The following is a 21,726-nucleotide window of genomic DNA, read 5'->3' on the forward strand; positions in this document are numbered from 1 at the left end:
ATGAAGACCTAATCAGGTAAAGTGCTGAACTTTATTCAAAAGAACCATCTAGGCAGCCAGGAAGATCAGCATGTTTATATGAACATGATGAGTGAGAACATAATGTCTTTTATTTCAATAGCTGGCATTTAACAACTTAATTAACTAATAAAAAGTGTTATGTGGCTAACTCATTGCTAAATATTTTTCTGTTCCTTTTTGTTAGTGGCGAATTTGTAATTACTTACTGGGGTCATTTCTTCATACTCCTCCCCTGACACACACGCTAAAAACAATGGAATATGGAGGATCAAGGTGAATAGTCATTGGTTGGTCGTTTCCCTTCAACTTCAGTTACTCGTTCCAGAACTGGTATAGCATCAAACATAAGGCCTTTCTATTGAAAAGCAACTGCCTTGTATATACGCGTTCCAGACTGAGTAGTACAGTGACCGAGCACCTCCTTCCTTGGAAGGTAGACCCTCCGCACGTTTGTTTCTTGCCATTGTACTTGGCACCACTGACACAGTGCAGTAAGAGGGTCTGTCAGTTCTGGGCAGTTTCATCTCTATCACATATCCTTTCCCTGCAGATTATCAGTTTAACTTTTATTGACCTTACCATCTTCTTATAGAGCCTGAGTTTGCTGGCTTGTACTATATAAGGAAACATAGTTACTTTGGATAAGCCTGTGAATCCGTTCTTTAGACTTGCTTGCAGTAGCAAATATTAAGTATTAGGATTACTATTTTCTTTAACATAACTGTTATTAAATGGTTACTGTAAATGATCATTAGAAGAAGAATATGGGGCTGGGGAGATAGCTCAGTCGGTAGAGTGCTTGCCTTACAAGCACAAGGCCCTGGGTTCGATCCCCAGCACTGCAAAAAAAAAAAAAAAAAAGAAGAAGAATATGATGCCATTTCTGTTTTCAAAGGACTTACAATCTAGCCCAACAAGTATTTTAAGTGTCAGTAATAGCTGGAAGTATCTAATTTTGTATTAGCAAAGTGACAAGGAGACAGTAGTAGACACTTTAATGAACTTCAGTGACCTAGAGGGCTCTGAGTTTTGTCCCAAAGGAAATTAACATTTATTGAATAGTCTTGAGTGTACTAACTACCTTAAGAAAATCCAATCAAGTACTAACTCTTAATCTTTGAATGTGGCTATTTTGACATGGGTTATTTATTATTCTTTTAGAATTTGTAAAATGGAAAAGAACTGCTTGAAAATAGGCAAAATTGACAGTGTTCAGTTTCCCTCCTGGAAAGCAATTAGATGATAAGAAAATAATAGATAACTCAAAAGCCTTAAACAGCTTGTAATTAAGCAACTATTCTGGCTACACTGGATTTTTAAAATATGATTTAGAACAAAAAATTCCTCTGGACAGTCTAGGTCATTATCCTCTCGAGGGTGACTTTTCATGTGCTTCAAGGTAGGATTAGCGGGAGGAGATGGGCTGACTGCTCTGCTGAGGTAATGATGTCACTCGGTGTTGAGCTAGCTCTGAGAAGCCACTGAAGTTCTTTGCTTTCTTCATTTCTGTCATTTACATTTAGAACCTTGAACTCCTTTAACATACCCTGGCATTAGAATTTACTTGTAGCTCTTACTTGTTGCAGTTGTTACTGAAAATTAGTTATTGAATTATTTAGTAGTTTTGAATATAAAGAGGGAGGAGGCAATACTGGTCATCCTCAAAGACCTTGTGTTGTCAAGACATATGAAAAGTGCTGTTGGAGAGGGTTGTTAATGATGCCATTCAGTGGCATTAAATGTGGTGGCACTTGCTTTTATACCCTGGAAATAAAAGTTACTTCTAACTCTTAAAGCTCTCAACCCTCCTTTTATAGAAACATTAATTCACTGTGTAAATAGATGCCAGTTTTGACTTTGTTGTGTCCCTGTAATGCTTTCTTCTGCTGGACAAGGTAGAAAAAGATATAAAATGTTGGCTGTTTGATGACATTTGAAAATTTCAGGGGAGAGAAGCCTGTGGAGATGTTTCTAAAAATCAGCAAGAGAGAAGAATTTGGGTTCATTTTCATTTGACAAATTGGGATGATCCAGGAACAGCCGTATGACTTGCAAGTCTTATATAGTTTAATTAAAGAGCTACTTGAAGAAGTAACTTTTGTGGTCAAGTTGTACATTTTGGTAGGGAAAATTTTGGAAGGGAGTTAGCAATGGAGAAAGAAAGGAGAAGAGAAAGCTTTTTTTTAGGCATATACACAAACATGTCTCTTTTCTATATTTGAAACTATGTTGTATGATTGTGTATTCATTTAACAAACCATAGGCCTCCAGGGTTCAGAGAGCATTTCCTTTAGAAGCACCAAAGGAAATGCTGGAGAGCCTTTTTCGTTGGAGGGTGGTGGGAGTCTGAGCCAGCCTTCCGAACCAATGCCAGGAGGCCTCCACTCTCAGTATTGCAGGATGTTTTTGACCAACAAAATAGCCCACTTTGACTCTTGGAGCTCCCTACCTAACTTTGATAATAAAAGAATATGTTACCTTCTTCTCCTCTGCCTAGGATATTGTCTTGGGGTATTGAAAATCTTAGCAATTCCCCAAATTAAGAACCTATTTTTTTAGACAAAAGTTTTGGCAAGAGTTAAGACCCACACCTACAGATGTGCACAGTCAATTAAGACAAAACTGGTAAGACCTTTTATTAACTGCTGCTATTCCCATTTCCTACTCTTCTTTCCACCAGTATGCTAAATACCCTAAGTTTAGATGTCAGCACACTCTAACTATAAAATGGGACTCAGGATTTTGCATTATGGAGCTATAATATTCTACGTATTGAGCACCTTGTAATTCCCTGGTCTATAATAATTCCATCTACCTTACCATTTTGGGCTTTTAATAAATTCTTTCCTTGTTACCTTTTTATTTTGAAAATTTTCAAATCCACAGAGAAGTTGAAGAAACAGTAAAATAGACATCCACGTTCCTTCTTCCTAGATTTGCTGGTTAACATTTTGTTATTATATCTACTGTTTTTTCACTGAGCCTTTTGAGAAATCATTGACATTTCATCCATAAAAGATTCTACCTATGTCACCTACAGACAAGGATATTGTTCTACATAACCATGATACAGCTGTTCTACTCAAGAAATTAATGATCTGGGAATGGAGCTCTGTGGTAGAGCATTTGCCTGGCATTTGAGAGGCCCTGGGTTCAATCCCCAGTACATCCCCTCCACCCCAAACAAAAGAGAGTGAGAGAAGAAAGAAGACATTTAATATACAGTCTACTGAAAATATAGTGAGATAGTATTGTTGACTTCCAGAAAAATGTTTTTTCCTATTCACTTAAGTGAAGAATATATTTTCCCCCTTGAAGAGAAGTCTGGGGGAAAGTACATACCATTTACTCTGTGAAATTCAGTGATATGTATCTATTGCAGGGCAGCAAGTGGTAACTGTGATGTGGATATCTTTCATTAATGGGAATGTGTTGAAAAGATGACAACTTCCAGCATAGTTATTGTATTGAAAAGACATCCATTTACTTTATACTTGTGCTTCAGAGAATATTTCATCTGTGCTATGCATGTGTATAATATATATGTGCTTGCCTTGTGTTCTTGTTGCTCTTGCTTGCTAACATTTCTAGAGATTTTGGCAGTAAGAAATAATGGATTACGTGCCATGTACTCTGGGAGCTATTCAATTTTATTTTATTTTATTTATTTTGGTTCTGGAAATTGAACCTGAGACTCTTTACCATTGAGCTACATCCCCAGACATTTTTATTTTTTATTTGGAGATATGGTTTCACTAAGTTGCTAAGACTGGCCTCAAACTTGTGATCCTCCTGCCTCAGCCTCCCAAGCTGCTGGGATTACAGACGTGCACCATCACACCCAGCCCCCTCCTTTCCTTTTCCTTTTCCTTTTCCTTTTCCTTTTCTTTTTCCTTTTCCTTTTCCTTTTCCTTTTCCTTCCTTTCCTTTCCTTCTCTCCCCACCTGGGGGTTTTTTAGATCTTTGTCTTATTTATTTTTATGTGGTGCTGAGGACCAGACACAGTGACTCACTTGTGCTAGGCAAGTGCTCTACCACTGAGCTACAACCCCAGCCCCCAAATTTGTTTCTTAATTATTTTTTCCTGTTAGACAACCCTGCACTCATGAACTGTCTAACTTGTTGGAAGCAAATAACAACTTCGGCTATTTCTTGGTTTTACCTTTTTTGTGTGTGTGATACTGGGGATTGAACCCAGGGCCTTGTGCATTCAAGGCAAGCACTCTACCAACTGAGCTATATCCCCAGCCCAGTTTTACCTTTTTTTAAAAAAAATAATTTAACCTTTTTAAAAATTTCTTTATTTTTCTTTTCTTTCTTTTCTTTTTTTTTTTTTTTTTTTTTTTGTGGTGCTGAGGATCAAACTCAGTGCCTTACCCATGCAAGGCAAGTGCTCTACCACTGAGCCACAACCCCAGCCCCTTGGTTTTACTTTTGACTTCATACATGTAGCAGCTGGAGGGTGAATATTTAGGTGATTATTTGCCATACTTGCTGTACCTTTGATTTGAAAGAGGAATAACAAGGAATTACTGTTTTGCTGACAAATGATCAGATATATATCCTTTGGGATTTCATAGTCCATTTGGTTAGAATTTCTTAATTGAACAACATCATGAAGATGAAAGTGTTTTGGTCAATATTTATTCCCTTCTATGTCCATATATTTAATCTGTCCTTTTTTTTTTTTTTTTTTTTTTTTTGCGGTACTGGGGATCGAACTTAGGGTCTTGTGATTTCGAGGCAAGCACTCTACCAGCTGAGCTATCTCCCCAGCCCTAATTTGTCCTTTTAACAACTGTATATTGAGACTTGAATCTGAGCTTTGTATTCTGATTGTATTCCTAGATTCATGCCCATTCTGCCAGCTGAAATTAATTTTTCCTTTTTTTTTTTTTTTTTTTTTAATCTCTAAAGCATTGTCCCATTTTTTCTATCTTCTTCTTGGTCATTACTCCTGTCTGTGAGAAGTGTGATGGGTTCCTATACTGCAGGAAACAGACTAGAAGGGGAACAAAGATTTATGAGGAAAGTCAAAAAAATTTATTGGTTTCAATTTTTTTCACACTAAAACATTTGATTCCCAAAGCCTACATGAAATACAAAGATTGGCATTTTGCTAATGAAGTGCTGTCCTGGTGAAAATTTAGTGTTTAGAGTGACAGCATATTATATTTGAAATGTTCTTTATGACCATTTGTTGAAGAAGATATTGGCATTCCAGAGGTAGAATAGCTCTCCAGTCAGCTAAGAAAGAAAGTTAAGCCCTTTAATTATCACAAAAAAACGTTAATTTTAACTGAGCTTGTATTAAAATCCAATAGTAACATCACATCCAACAATTGTAGGATACTTGCTGTTCTCAAGTGCACATGGAACATTTTCCAAAATTGATTTCAAGCTAGGCCATAAAGCAAATGCTAATAGATTTCAAAGGACTGAAATAATGCAGTGTTTTCTTTAACATGGTGGAATTAAACTATAAACCATTACTAACTGGCATAATGAATCATTTTCACTGGGAAATCTTCCAATATTTGAAATGTATATTAAAGAAGAAATAATAACCAAAACTAACATTAATTAAAATAGACACAGTTTTTCAATATAAGGAACAAAAAGAGGGAATTTCACTATAAATCCTACAACCATTAAAAAATTAAGGTGTTTGGAACAATTTTATGCCAATGTGAAATTTCACATGAAATGAACAAATTTCTAGAACCACATGACTTACCAAAACCAATACTAAGCTTAATTTTTAAAAGACAGCCCAGAAAAAACAAATAGACAAAGATTCAAGTAGATATTTTCCCAGTGAAGATATAAAAATAGCCAATAAGTGCTTGAACGATGCGAAGCATTTGTAGTCATTAGGAAAAGGAAAATCAAATTCATAATGAGATCCATTTTACATCCACTAAGATAGCTTTAATCAAAGAGATAACTGTTACAAGTGTTGGTGAAGATGTAGGGAAATCAGATGGAACTTTAAAGACTGCCAGAGAAAAGCAATAGGTAACATTTAGAGGGAAACCAGTCTGATCACAGCTAATTTCTCAACCCAGACCCTCAAAGCTAGGAGGTCTTGGAATATAGTATGTACCAAGTTGTGAAAGAAAATGAATGCCAGCCAAGAATACTATACCCAGCAAAATTAAGCTTCAGAATTGGTGATGAAATAAAAACCCTCCATGATAAACAAAAGGTAAAAGAATTCATAACTAGAAAACTTAAACTGTAAAACATACTCAATAAAATATTTGATGAAGAAGAAATGAAAAATAAAACTGAAAAGCAGCAAAGGGAGGAGCTACACTAGAAGAATAGTCAATCAAAGGAGAAACTAATTCAAATTAAAAACCAGAAATAAATCAAAGTAACAGGAATAAAAATCATATCTCAATAATAATGTTAAAAGTAAATGGCCTAAATTCATCAATCAAAAGACTTAGAGTGGAAATTTGGATTTAAAAACAAGACCCAACAATATCCTGTCTCCAAGAGACTCACCTCCTAAGCAAAGACATCCACAGACTGAAGGTAAACAGATGGGGAGAAAACATATCATTCACATGGAGCTTGTAAACAAGCAGAGGTTTTTATCCTCATATCAGATAAAGTGCACTTCAAGCCAGAGTTAATCACAAGGGACCAAGAAAGTTGTTTCATACTGCTTAAGGTAATTATATATCAACAAGACATAACAGTTGTAAACATTTATGCCCCAAACAGTGGAGGACTGACATATATCAAACAAACCCTTCTTAATTTCAAGAATCAATAGACTGTAACACAATAATGCTGGGTGACTTTGACACACCTCTCTCACCACTGGATAGATCCTCCAAACAAAAACTAAAGAAGCCATAGAACTATAAATACAATTAATAATTTAGACTTAACAGACATATATAGGATATTTCATCCATCAAGGACTGAATATACTTTCTTCTTAGCAGCACATGGAGTCTTCTCTAAAATAGACCATATCTTAGGCCACAAAGCAACTCCTAGCAAATCCAAAAAAAAGAATATGGAATAATACCTTGCATTCTATCAGATCATAATGGAATGAAATTAGAAATCAATGATAAAATGTAAAATAGAAGTTACTCTAACACCTGGAGACTAAAGAATACATTTTTTTCCTCTTGTTTTGTACTGGGGATTGAGCTCAGGGGCACTTAACCACTGAGCCACATCCTCAGCCCTATTTTGTATTATTCTTAGGGACAGGGTCTTACTGAGTTGCTTAGTGCCTCACTTTTGCTGACACTGGCTTTGAACTCACAATCCTCCGGCCTCAGCCTCCCAAGCTGCTGGGATTACAGGTGTGCACCACCACACCCAGCTAATAATATGCTATTGAATGACCAATAAATAGTAGAAGGGATGAAATAAAAAAATACTTAGAGATAAATGAGAATCATGACACAACTTATCAAAATTTCTGGTACACTATGCGGTCAGTTCTAAGAGAAAAGTTCATTGCACTCAGCATATTAACTTAAAGAATAGAAAGTCACCAAATAAATAACCTAACCTTACATCTCAAAACCTTAGAAAGGGAAGAACAAATCAACACTAAAAAACAGTTTTTTAAATAACTAAAATCAGAACCAAAGTCAATGAAATTGAAACCAAAAGATTTTCAAAAAATAGACAAGTTAGTTCCTTGAAAAAATAAAGAAAATCGATAAATCCTTTAACCAAGCTAACAAAGAAAAAAAAGAGCAAAAACTCAAATCACTAAAATTCATGATGAAAAAGGCAGTATCACCACAGACACTACTGAAATATAGATGATAATCAGAGACTACTTTGAAAATCTATACTCCAATAAAAAAATCATGAAGACACCGACAAATTTCTAGAGACATATGACCTACTCACACAGAATCAGGAGGACATAGAAAATTTAAACAAATGAATTTCAAGCAGTGAAATTGAAGACACCATCAAAAGCCTACGAAGAAAAACCCAGGACCGATAGATTCTCAGACAAGTTCTACCAGAATTTCAAAGAAGAACTTACTCCAATACTCCTCAAATTATTGCATGTAATAGAAAAGGAGGGAACCCTTCCAAACTCATTCTATAAGGCTAGTATCAGCCTGATACCAAAACCAGATAAAGACACATCAAGGAAAGAAAACTTCAGACTAATATCCCTGATGAACATAGATGCAAAAATTCTTAATAAAATCCTGGCAAATTGCATACAAAAACATACTAAAAAGGCCTGGGGTTGTGGCTCAGTGGCAGAGGGCTTACTTAGCATGCATGAGTCCCTGGGTTTGATCTTCAGCACCACATAAAAATAGATAATAAAATAAAATAAAAATTTAAAAGCATACTAAAAAGATAGTTCACCATGATCAACTGGGATTCATCCCATGGATACAAGGTTAGTTCAACATATGGAAAACAATAAACATAATTCATCATATTTGTAGACTTAAAGACAAGAACCGCATGATTATCTCAATAGATGCAGAAAAAGCATTGACAAAAGTCAGTATACATATTCAAAATACTAGAAAAACTAAGAATGATAGGAACATTGTAAAAGCTATATATGCCAAACCATAGAAACAAAAAGTAGGTTGGTGGTTGTCCGGGGGTTAGGAGTAGGGAGAAATGGATTGCTGATGGATGGATGTGATTTCTTTTTGGGGTGATGAAATGTTCTAATATTGATTGTGGTGATGTTTGTACAGTATCATGTAGATGTTAAAAACCACTGGATGGTACACCTTGAATAAGCAAATTATATGGTATATGTATTGTATCTCAATAATGTTATTTTTAGAAGACCCTCTCCCAAAGAAAAAACAATGCTAGGAGAAATAGAAAATCTAATTAGTCTCATATTTATAAGAAAAATTTAATCTGTATTTAAAGTCTTCCCACATAGAGGCTTGGGGAAACAATCTCCAAAGTCAAATATGTCTTCACTGGGGAATTTTTCAAAATGTTTATGGAAGAAGTAACAGCTATCTTTATCTCTTTCAGAGAATATAAAAAGTGTGACTACTTTCTAATTTGTTTTATAGACAACAAGGACCTTATAATAAATGTCACCTTCTGTGTGAAGATGGATACAAACATTTAAAAAAAAAACAATCACCAATAGATGGGAACTCCCTTAATCTGATAAAGGGTTTCTATTCAAAATTATAATAGGTATTATAACTAGTGTTGAAATATTAAAAGACTTTTATCTAGAGATTAGAATCAGAACTGAGATAAGGATTCGTGTCACCATTATTTACTATTAGATTGTAAGTTCTAGCCAATGCAACAAGGGAAGAAAAAGAAATATGAGTCTTAGTTTTGAAAAGGGAGAAATTAAACTGTCATTGGCAGACCACGTAATTGTTTATGTTGAAAGTCCAGAAGAACTTGCAAATAAAATACGAAAGTAAACGTGAATATCAGAGGGTGACTGGAAATTAAATGAGTGCACAAAAATCAACTTTATGTTGGACATGATCAGTTTGTGAAGATTCACCAAGCTATATTTATGATATATCTATGCAGAAAAGCTGCATAATATATTTCAATGTAGTCTTAAGTCAGTTGTATTTCTGTATGCCAGAAATTAGAAGACAAAATATGAAAAGTGAAACTATAATATCATCAAAAACATAAAAATAGTAATAAATCTAATGAAAGGGTGTGCCAAACCTCTGTAGAGAAAATCACAAGTGAATGGAAGGATAGACCATGTTTATGCGTTGGAATACTCAACATTGTTTAGTTGTCAGGTCTCCCCAATTTGATCTAGATATTCCCCATATTCCTGGTGGGAGAGAGGATGGTCTTTTCAGTACCGCTTGCAGGATCTATTTGATATCACATAGGAAAAGTAAATTAATCTCAACTTCACCTCATATCAGATAAAACCTTGTAAGCAAAATATATAAATGTAAAAGAAAACAGGAAAGCCTGTTAGGGACAACATAGAAGAACCTCTTCATGACCTTCAGGAAGGAACAGAAAGCACTTCAATATATAGGAAAAAGTTGCTAATTGTAGTACACTAAGAATGAAAATTTTTTGTTCATCAAGTACCATTAAGAAATAAGAAGCAGACTGAGTGGGAAAGATATCATATGTGTGTTTGTGTACATATGAGCATCTGACAAAGGGCTCATATCCTAACTACATTGAGAACTTTGATAAAAAAAGACAGTCTAACAGAAAAGTGATCAAGAAACTTGAGTACTCACAAGAGGATATCCAAATGATTGAAAATATTTCATTCTTATTGATGATCAAGAAATAAAGCTACTTGAGGAGATAACTCTACGCACCTACCAGAATGACCAAAATTCAACAAAACTAACAATGTCAGGTATGCATAAAAATGTGGAGCATCTGAAACTCTTAAATACTGCTAGTATATGTATGAACAGGCACCTGCCACTTTGTAAATCTGACAGTATCTGTTTAAGCTGAATGTAGGCATGCACTATGAGCCATCAGTTCCTTTCCTAGCAGTAAACTAAAGGGTATGAATATGTACACCAAAAGACATAGAATGTTCACCACAGTGTTATTAGCCAAATCTGGGGAAAGCCTAAATGTTCATTTTGGAATATTCATATAATGAATGCACAGGTATGCAGCAATAAAATAGGACTAACTACTGCTACCCTCAACAACATGTGATGCTGAACAACAAAAGCCAAATTCAAACCAGTAGATGCTGTGTAGATTCCATTTGTATGAAGTCCAGTCCCTTATCAGAAAATAGAATCTCTAACTTTTTTCTTTCCAGTTCCCATGAAAAAGCCTAACTGGTAAAACGGTTTATAGAAGACTGTTTAAAAGATAAGCATTCTTTTTTAAAGAGTCGGGGGGGGGAGGGAGCAACTTAGAAATATCTGTAAAAAGAAAGAAAATTACAGAGAATTATATAACAAATACCCATATACTCATCACTTTTCACTTAAATATTCACATTTTGTTATATTTACTTCAAATCTTTTATTCTAAGAAAAAAAATCATTATGATATAGTTAAAGCTACCTTTGTTCTCATCCCCAATTCCCAAACCCTTTCTCTCCAGAGGTAGCTATCATTAAAATGATAATTACCATAAAGATACATATTTTCCTACATTTTTAATTTTTAAAATGATTCTTTTTTTTTTTTTTTTTGGTACTGGGAATTAAACCCAGGGATGCTTTACTACTGAGCTACATCCCTAGACCCTTTACTTTTTATTTTGAGACAGCATCTTGCTAAGTTGCTGAGGCTGGCCTTTAAATTTGGGATCCTCCTGCCTCAGCCTCCCAAGTAACTGGGATGACAGGCAGGCACCCCTGCACTTGGGTCCACAACATGAATTTTTATCTCATAGTTCATTAGGTTAGAAGTCCTGTACAGGTTTCACTGAATTGATATCAAAGTATCATCAAGGCTGGGTTTCTTTATAGAGACTCTAGAGGAGAATCTGATTCCCTACCTTTTTCACATTCAGAGGCCACCCACTTCCTTGACTCATGGCTTCCTTTCTTCAGCAACTTTGGGAGTATCCTGAGTCTCTCACACTGCTGTTCATCTGGTTCTCCATAATTGCATCTTCCTCTAAATTTTTTAGGGACTCTATGATAACATTGGGCCTATGCTGATAATCCAGGATAGTCTCTATATTTTAAACTCAGTTCATGATAGCCTGAATCCCTCTAGAATCCTCATTTCCTTTAGCCTATAACATAGCATATCCATAGTTTCCAGAAAATAGGATATGGAAATCGAGGAGGTTATTATTTTGCCTACCATAGAGGCTTAGAGGGAAATTCAGACCTTCATATAGCAATTTTGAAGGTTTTGATGACCACATATTCTTTTTCCCTAGTCTTCATTTTCTAGTTATAGCTTCATTTTTCTTGGTCTTGGTTTTTAAATTTTATTTCAGAATTTTTTTTAAATGCACCACTGATTTATGGTACACTTTTTTTTGTGGTTATATTTACTTCAGATACTTCGCAAAACAGGCTAGGGATAAAATCACAATTTGATAAACTGAATCCTTTATATGCTTAGAAAATGAAGAGGATGGGAGCAGTGTTAGTAATGAGAATCTTTCTTTACGTGTGAATACAGATCTGCCAGTGTCTCAGACTGTGTAACGTTGTGAGCAGAATTTCATTCTAACAGACTGTTCTCCATGTGATCCCTAAACAGGAGCAATCGGCTAGTTTCAGACAGAGTGGGCTGAGGACCATTCTGGATTGAGCTTTTTAGTTTTGAATAATGTATGAAAATCATATTACTGTCTTATTTGATCTCCCCCTTTGAACTGCACATTAGTGATTTAACCCTTTTAAGGACTTATTCTTTTATAATAATTTTAAGTAATGTGTTCTTTATCTAAAGTTATACATTGGAACACCTTTGTAAAGGATATTTTTTTAAAATAAAGCAAATTAAAATCAATCACCTTAACCTAAGGTACACAGAAGGAAGTTGTTGAAATTTGTGCATTTGTATAAAACCAGAATGTTACCAAAAAACAATTGTGTGAATGGTTTTAAACCTCTAATTAATTAAAGGTGGATTTGTCGTTCTTATGATATTCGTGTTGGATGAAGTCTGGAAGGACTGAAGGAACATTATGAGTTCGCTGGTACATGATCCTATTACTAGTTTTCCAGTTTGCGATTTCCATGAAGGACAGTTATATAGGAAAAGTAAGAAGCATGTTCATTTTGTTTTTAATTAGGGAAACTAATAAATGAAAAAGGAATTCTAAGAAAACCAAGTACTTTGCTATAACTTTCTTTTTATGTCTTGCTCTGTGTAAGTCCGTTACACTTACACAACACGTGGGAGGGCGGAGAATGATTTTTTATAGCAGCTGTTGTGTCCCTCTTGTTGCAGAGAAATAAGAAAGGCCTGTAGTTATTTATATTCTGAGTGGTAACTGCATTCTTTTCCAATATTAGCTAAAGTTAGAGCAAAAATGAAAATCGCTCAAGGCCTCCTTGGTTGGAAGTTGTTTACTTCATTAATATAGGAAAGATGTGAGATGATCTCTCACCTTCATTTCTTTCCCCCTTTTAGCTTATGAAAGAAAAAGTTAAGAAAGCCCATAAGTAAAGATCAAGATAAAGAACCAACCTGGGATGCAAATTATTGGAATTTGCTACTCACTATTTTTTCTCCTTCTGTTCTAGCTTTTCTGATGCATTTTAAAGGTTACAGAAAAATAAATGAATCTGATATATTTTACCTTTGGGGAAAAATATAGACATATTAGGTCAGAACATATTTTCTCCCTCAACTTTTTATTTTGAAGGATTTAAAACCAATACAAAAAAATTGCAAAAAGAATGTAGTGTATAGCATATACTACGATTCATCACCTATAATTTTTTTGTTTTATTTCTGTCTGCATACATAAAAATATAAATATCTCCATGCATCCATGCATATTATTTGTATTTTTTATTGACCCATCAAAAGTAAATGTTAGAGCTGGGCGCAGTGATGTACTTCTATAATCCCAGTGACTTCAAAGGCTAAGGTAGGAGGATCACTGGTTTGAGGCCAGCCTCAGCAACTTGGTGAGACCGTGTCTTAAAAGACCTAAAAAGAGGAACTGTGGTTGTGGCTCACTGGTAGGGCACTTGCCTGGCACATGTGAGGCACTGGGTTCGTACCTCAGCACCAAATAAGGATGAAATAAGTAAATAAAGATATTGTGTCCATCTAAAAAAATTAAAATATAAAAAAAATAAAAATAAAAGACCAAAAAAGAGCTGGGAATGTAGCGCAAAGAACACCCTGGGTTCAATCCCCAGTACCACCACCAAAAAAAAGGTGTTAGACATGATTTTTACCTCTAAATACTATAGCCATGCTTTTCCTAAGAACAGCAACATTCTCCTGCTTTTGTGCAAAATACAAAATCTGTTTTTAATTTTTCTGGAATCCTATTACTTATGTTTTTATCAGTATTGGAGAACAAAGGAAGCAGTAAGGAGAATTATTAATAGCATCCACCCACTTCCTAAGTTATTCACCAGCGTGAGTCTTCCAGAAACCACGTGTGAAAACGAAAGAGGTTAAGTTTCAAACCTGAACAGCATAATTGATAGATAAGTCCTGGAATATTAAATGGACCCAGTTTCTCAAAATCACATAATGATTGAGCCGTTTCCCTAAACTACCATGTAGTGTGTGACAGTGTCAGGAAAGAATACATTGCTGTTGATTTTCATAACTTCTTAGACTTTAGGCATTGGAAGAATCTTCCAATGTATGTTGTGTGATCCATTCATTTTACAGATGAGAAGAACTAAGATTTGAGGTCATGAAACTGGGGATGAGACTAGAATCTAGCCTTGCAAACTCTCAATGCAGTGTTCTTTCTGTTTTGTCACCTTCATGAGCCCTAGTAGCTTATACTAGGAACTTGAAGAGAAAGGTAAAGGGTCTACAGTACTGGTAACTACCTAATATGCCCCCTTGAATCTCATGCGCGTGAACTGCACCAGTGCTTCTCAAACTTTAAGATGTATGTGAATTTTATAGTGACCTTGTTAAAATGCAGGTCCTGGTTTAGTGGGTCTGAGGGGTGACCTGAGAATCTGATTTCTAACAAGCTCCTGGATGATGCTGATGCTGCAGATTCATGGACTACATTCTGAGTAGCAGTTTTGTTTTTTTTTTTAAGTTTTCTAGAAGCACGAAATTTTCATTGCCCCAAGGTGTCATCCAAGTAGGAAAAAGTAACTTTAAAAACGTTGTTGTTTTATAAAGTATAGAGAATAATATAACAGATACCTTTTTACCCATCATCAAGCCAAAATGAAATATTTTGAAAAGTTGTTTCCATTTTCTGACATTTATGCCACGTTAAAGAAGGAAGTTTTTAGTTTGGTATGTTAATGTGTGATGTAGCTCTCTCTCCTATATTATGTCTATAGACTTAATTGTACTAGAATAGGAAATATGAATTCAAATTATGAAAAAAAAATTGCCAAGTGGAACTGTCTATCAAAAAGAGCAAACAAATGAAGTTCCATTTATTGTTATTTGTTTCCTTCTTTCTTTCTTTTTGGTACCATGGATTGAACCCAGAGGTGCTCCATCACTGACCTGCATCTCCAGCCCTTTTTATTTTTATTTTGAAGCAGGGTCTCCCCTGAGTTGCTCAGGCTGCCCTCAAACTTGCAATCCTCCTCCTCAGTCTCCCAAATAGTGTGTGTGCCACCATGCTTAGCTCCATTTTTACTTTTTTTTTTGGTACTGGGAATTTAACCCAGGGACACTTAACCATAGAGCAACATCCCCAGCTCGTTTTTTACTTCTTTATTTTGAGACTGGGTCTTGCAAATTGCTGAGGCTGGCTTTTAACTTGGAATCCTCCTGCCTTGGCCTCCCAGTCGCTGGGATCACAGGTACGCGCTGCTGTGCCCACCTACTATTTTTACTTTCAATAAAAACATCTTTCAAGCCAACTGCATTTATTCTTTTAACAAATACTAAGATTTGTATTAACATTCTGAATTTATTCCCTTACATATAAATATGTTACTTCAAATTGTCCAGGTGATTATTTAAAAGTATAAATGCTAGGATATTTATGTGACATTGAACTTTTTAAGGATTTTTCTTTTTTGTTGTTGTTTAAAAATAATAGGCAATAGTACATTTAATAACCATCTCAATTCAACATGGAATGCATTTAAGCCTACAGCAGACAAAAGTAAAACAGATTATATGCATATATATTATACATGTATGTAATGTGTGTGTGTGTGTGTGTGTGTGTGTATATATATATATGTATATATATATATATTTGCACTTCAAATATTCCCCAAATGCTTATAGAAATCATGATGATCATGATTTCTTCCTTATTTCTCAGAGCAATTTAGCAGTAAAATAACAAATTTATGTTAATTCCTTGAGGGAAAACTGGAACACAAAGTTATAAAGCTTGTCAAAGAAATTAAGGCATAAGGAAAAAGATAAAATAATTTAGTTAAATAGATATTTACTAAATTTCTACTTTCTCCTTGTGTATTGGAAGATACCAATGTGTAAAGAAATTGATTCAGTCTTCAGACTGATTATAACTCTGAAGGGAAGGCAGACTCTAAACAGGTAATTAGAATACAGTGTGGTAAATGAGAAGGGATATGGATAAAGTCTAGAAGCAATGCAAGAAAGTAGAAAAGAAAATGGAACTGGGAAGTGTAATACATTTTAAAAGGAGAAACCGTGGGAAAGGATTTCTATAAAACAAGATGGGTAGAGTAGAATCTAGGTAAAGGGTATAAAGATATTCACTGTAAAATTCTTTGCAGTAGGTTATAACAGTTTCATAAAATGTTAAATAAAAAATACTTGTAAAAAACAGATGGAATGATATGAAGGAGTCACGAAGCACAATTTCACTTTTCCTTGTGAATAGTAGATTCATAATAAATAATAGAAAAGGAATGAAATAGAGAAGAATTTTCCAATTTTATGTGGATTAAGTTGTCATTTAAGAAAAGCAGATGTTTCTTGCTCTGTTATCACTAACAGTTCTATTCTGGGATCCAGGGGTAAAGTGCATCTATAAAACAAAATGTAGTCACCATAGGGTATACCTTTGTTTTTTTTTTTTTTTTTTGTTGTTGTTGTTGTTTTAGTATTAGGGATTGAACCCAGGGGCGCTTAACCACTGAACCATATCAAGAGCCCTTTTTATATTTTATTTAGAGACAGGGTCTTGCTGAGTTGTTCAGGGCCTCTCTAAATTGCTGAGGCTGGCTCTGGACTCTCTATCCTTCTGCCTCAGCCTCCCAAGCTGCTGGAATTACAGGCATGTGCCACCGTGCCCAGCTACCATAGGGTATAAAAACATTCCCAATGTTGGTGCAGACCTGACTCAGATCCAAGGGATCTAGAGTGTGCAATGAATTTGCACTATGGTTCTTGTACAGTATTAACCACATCCTGTCATTTGGGAGTAATACCAAAACGTCTAAGATAAAAACATTGTTAAATTAAAAGTATGAAAAAAAGAAGAAAAAATAATGATATGTACATTTAATCATGACTTCTGTTAGAACCTTACAACATATTCTAATGGGGAAAATATTGGCCCATGTTATAATATAATACAGTAAACATCTTAGGTGAATAACTTTCTAATATTAAATTATATAATTTAATTCACAAAATATCAATACTACCTTAAATTGCATCAAAAACTTTGTCTCCTTGGTGACACATGCCTGTAATTTCAGCAACTCTGGAGGCTAAGGTAGGAGGATCACATTTGAGTCCAGCCTGGGCAGCTCAGCAAGACCCTGTATGAAAATAAAAAGTTAAAAAAATAAAGGTCTGGGAATGTAGTTCAAGGGTAAAGTGTCGATGGGTTCAATCTCTGGTACCACCCAAAAAAAAGGAAAAAAAAAAAAAAAAAGAAGAAGAAAATAAAATAGACACTCATTAGTCTAACTGTTCAACTCTTTTATGGTGCCGTAGGAAGAGATGCTCTTTTAAAACCTCATATATCTGCCTTTATTGTTGTAAGGTGTTTATACTGCATTATATCTCTGTTTAGAGAGAGTCATGAAATGCCTTATACTTAGTAAATTATTTTCAGTGAGACAATCACTTAAGGAGATTAAAGGTTTATTTTGAGTTCATATTTCTATAGAACATTAAAGTGTTGAACATAAACTGTCATTCAAGTGTTGTTACATTTATATTGTCACATCCTTAGGTGAAATTAGCCTCATGAATAGTTGGTTGTTATTGTTAATTTAACACAAGGGAAAACTGAGTCTCGGGATTGAATCTCAAGATATTGAGTGGTGAAACTGGGCCCACTCCTTTAACTCCAGTGTCTCCAGAACTCCAGGGTCAGAGGCCACAGTGCTTGCTTACTTAGTATTTTGACAGATGAGAGGTAGTAAAAAACGGTTGCTGATGCGATCCTTCAACGGTTTTATTATATCAAAAATATGGAGAAAACTGACCCCGTGATGTAGAAGTTGTTGTATGCTCATCTTGGTGGAGACCAGCTGAGGTAGTTTCACTCTGTCAACCACAGAATGCTGACAAGCTCAGTGCCTGGAGATAGAGTTGACAAAGTTGATGAAATGTGGGTACTCTGGTCTTTACAAAGAAATTTTTGGAACAGTACTAAAAGAATCCATTTTTGTAAGCATTTCATGTTTTACTAAAGGAAATGTAACAGGGAACTATTGTTTGATTGATCTAAATTTGTGGCATTGTGAAACTGTTTACAACAAGGTTTCATCCTTGGACAAACATATATAGTAATTCCATCTAAAGCTCTTTGATATAATTAATATAGTATACTTTGGTATGGCTTGATAAAGTTGTTAGGTATTTGATTCTAATGAAATTAGATCCCAGTATCTTCTTAAATAAAGGGAACTGAATTAATAAGGAAATAACTCTTTCTCCTCCCTCTTTCCTTCCTAATGTTCTTCCCCTCCTCTTCCTTTCTTTCACCTCATGTCTAATTGGCCATGAATACTTTGGGGATATTGACAAGTTATTTAAACTTGACAGCCCTTTCAAGTTGTTGGCAGAAACATACTGCTGAGTTTGCTCTTCTGAACTGTGAAAGGTGAATGTAGGAAAAGCTGCATAATTTTTAATAGTAGTAAAGGATTTTAAAGTAAGATGTTTTGTTTTGTTGTGTTGTGTTGTGTTTTGTGGTACTGTGGATGTAGCCTAGGGCCTCACAGATGCTAGGCAAGTGCTCAACTATTTGACTATATCCCCAACCCTGAAAGTTTAAGTTTTGGCTTGAATTTAATAATTTGACCTGAGGACATGAACTGTCTCTTTATAATATTAAATTTTTATTTTTTTAAGTTGGCCTGAATCCCATGCTTTGGGGAAATTGAGCACAGTGTTTTGGAGTCTCACTCTACATTGATGATGCTGGCTTTTTCTTTTCCTGGGGTTAAGGTTGTAATACAGGTGGACATTATACATTCCTCTACTTTCACTCCCGGCCCCTGCTTCTCTTTGAAGTTCTCAAGTTACCAAAGACACAAACTGTTTTTACCAAAAGTATAAACTTGTATTTTCTTTCAAAGGGACTGTGTTGATACCACAGCACCTTGTTCATTTGGCATTAATATTGCCTAGAGATTTATCCTTTCTCTGATTATCTTTGTATATTCAAATACTTCCTTAATCTTGATTTCTACCTTTGAAATATATGAATAAAACATCTGATTTGCCTAAATATTTTTGCTGCTTTTTAAAAAAACTTGTCATATTTTTAAAACTCTCAGCATAAGTCAAGTATTTATTAAAAGTTTGCTATTAAATATAAAAGAAGGGGCTGGAGATGTGGCTCAGTGGTAGAGCGTTTGCTTGTCATGTGCGAGGCCCTGGGTTCAATCCTCAGCACCGTGTATAAATGAATAAATAAATAAAAAGATCCATTGACAACTAAAACAAATTTAAAAATAAAAAGTAAAAGAAAAAAACTAAAAAGCTTACTACTTGCTTGTGACATTGAGAATAAAATTGTACCCTTGAAATATATTCAACTAAGGGGAGTCATGGAAAATGGGAATAGAAATGCTTCTTTGGTCTTCAGCACTTAAAAATATTCCCTGGTTCTTTGTTGTTTTGTCTTTTTTGTTTTTCCCTTGGTCATGTTTGTTTTCACTATAATTCAAGAGAAAAGGCAAGAGCAAAATAATTTTTGTTTTCATTGGCTTTATGAGACTGTAAGGTACTAGAAGATTTAAAGAAAAGGACCTATATTTGTGTTTGTGAACACTTAAATAATATATTGTAATTGTCAGTGTCCTTATAGAAATGGACAGGAAAAGACTTTGGAAAGCGAATTTCTCAAAACTACACAAATTTTTTCTACAACAAGGATCAGAAAACATAAAGGACCAAATTATAAATATTTTAGCTTTTTTGAACCATATGGTCTCCGTATCAACTACTCAACTCTCTCTAAATATGCAACTGTTGAATTCTGGAGTGAGAGAGTATGTTGACCAGCAGTAGATAGGAAGTAAACGAATGAGCTCTGCTATGTTCCAGTAAAACTTTATTTACAAAAACAGGTGGCAGCCTGCTGACTCACATTCTGTAGCATCTAAAAAATATGATTCATAAACAACCATGTATTGATGCAGTTCTCTGTTCCACAAAACATCTCTTATTATTGTTAGGATAATGTGTAAAATCATGGCAGACAGAGGACTTCTGGTTTTAAAATGCTCCAGTAGGTGTATACCGAACTATTTTTAAAAATTTGTTCTAATTGGTTATACGTGACAGTGGAATACACTTTAACACCTTGTACACAAATGGAGCACCGCTTCTCATTCCTCTGACTATACATGGTGCAGAGTCAACCACTCATGTAATCTTACATGTACGTAAGGTAATAATGTCCATCTCATTCCATCATCGTTCCCACCCACAAACCCCCTCCCCTCACTCCTGTCTACCCAATCCAGAATTCCTCCAGTCTACCTCCCCTGCCCCCATGGATTAGCATCCAATTATCAAAGAAAACATTTGGCCTTTGGTTTTTTGGGTTTGGCTTATTTTGCTTAGCATGATATTCTCCAGCTCCACCCATTTACCTGCAAATGCCATAATTTCATTCTTCTTTAAGATTGATTAATAGGGGCTGGTGTTGTAGCTCAGTGGTAGAGCTCTTGCCTAGCATGTGTGAGGCACTGGGTTCGATTCTCAGCACTGCATACAAATAAATTTCAAAAATAAATGCCCATCAACAACTAAAAAAAAAGTTAAAAAAAAGATTAATAGTCCATTCTGTATATATATCACATTTTCTCTACTGAACTATTTTTAAGTGAAGTGATATGAGGGTTGGATTTGCTTTAAGAAACTCTGAGGGTAGGGGAAGGGAAACTGAGTGTATATAGATGAACTGAGTTTGATAAAATATTGAGATATGTTTTTTTTTAATTTTTAATTTCTTAATTTTTTGGTACTGGGTTTTGAACCCAGTGTGCTCTACACTACACTACATCCCCAGTCTTTTTTATTTTTTTATTTTGAGACAGGGTCTCGTTAAGTTGCTGGGGGTCTTGCTAATTTGATGAAGTTGGCCTCAAACTTGTAATCCTCCTGGCTCAGTCTCCCAAGTTACTGGAATTAAAAAAAAAAAAAAAAAAGATAAAATATTGAAGCAGGTGACAGGTGCATGGGATTTCTTCACACTTTGCTCTGTACGTCTGGGAGTATTTGAAATGTTAATATTAAAAAATTACTATATAAACTAATAATGTCCCAGTAAAGACAGGCGTTTCTTCCTTCTCTTTCACATACCTTAGAATAGGAAGGAGAATAAAGAACAGAAATATAAGCTCCATCTTTAGTGTAACCAGAGAGATCTCTGCAATTCCAAATCAAAGTATATAAAGAAAGGGTTCCAGATCCAGTAAAAGTCAAGTAGGTGTGTGGGACGACGTGGAGATGCTATCTATGGTAGCAGATCTCCAACAGAGTAGTCAAGCATGGTTCTCCAAAGGAAGCAGATGACCTCAGACTTCTCCAAAGCAACATTCAGTGGTGACACTTGACCAAGCCCTCAAGGCAAGACTAATTTAGGAATTAACATGCCAAACTTCAGGAAATGTAGCTCTTAGGGCCCCTTCTGCAAGAAGTTCAGCCAATGAAGAAATTAAAGGAGAA

At 35.0% G+C, this 21,726-nt stretch overlaps 1 protein-coding gene and 1 non-coding gene across 5 annotated transcripts in view; one reads left to right on the forward strand and one right to left on the reverse strand.

Annotated features, from left to right (window-relative positions):
* The window catches only part of Mcu (mitochondrial calcium uniporter), a 191,363-nt gene that overhangs the window by 109,003 nt on the left and 60,634 nt on the right, over positions 1 to 21,726 (forward strand). The gene's annotated exons all lie outside the window — the stretch shown is intronic.
* Positions 4,194 to 4,267, reverse strand: Trnas-uga (transfer RNA serine (anticodon UGA)). The gene has a single exon. It is a non-coding gene; the product is annotated as a tRNA-Ser (tRNA).

Source organism: Sciurus carolinensis, chromosome 5 (assembly GCF_902686445.1).
Source record: "Sciurus carolinensis chromosome 5, mSciCar1.2, whole genome shotgun sequence".
In the NCBI taxonomy this organism is placed as follows: domain Eukaryota; kingdom Metazoa; phylum Chordata; class Mammalia; order Rodentia; family Sciuridae; genus Sciurus; species Sciurus carolinensis.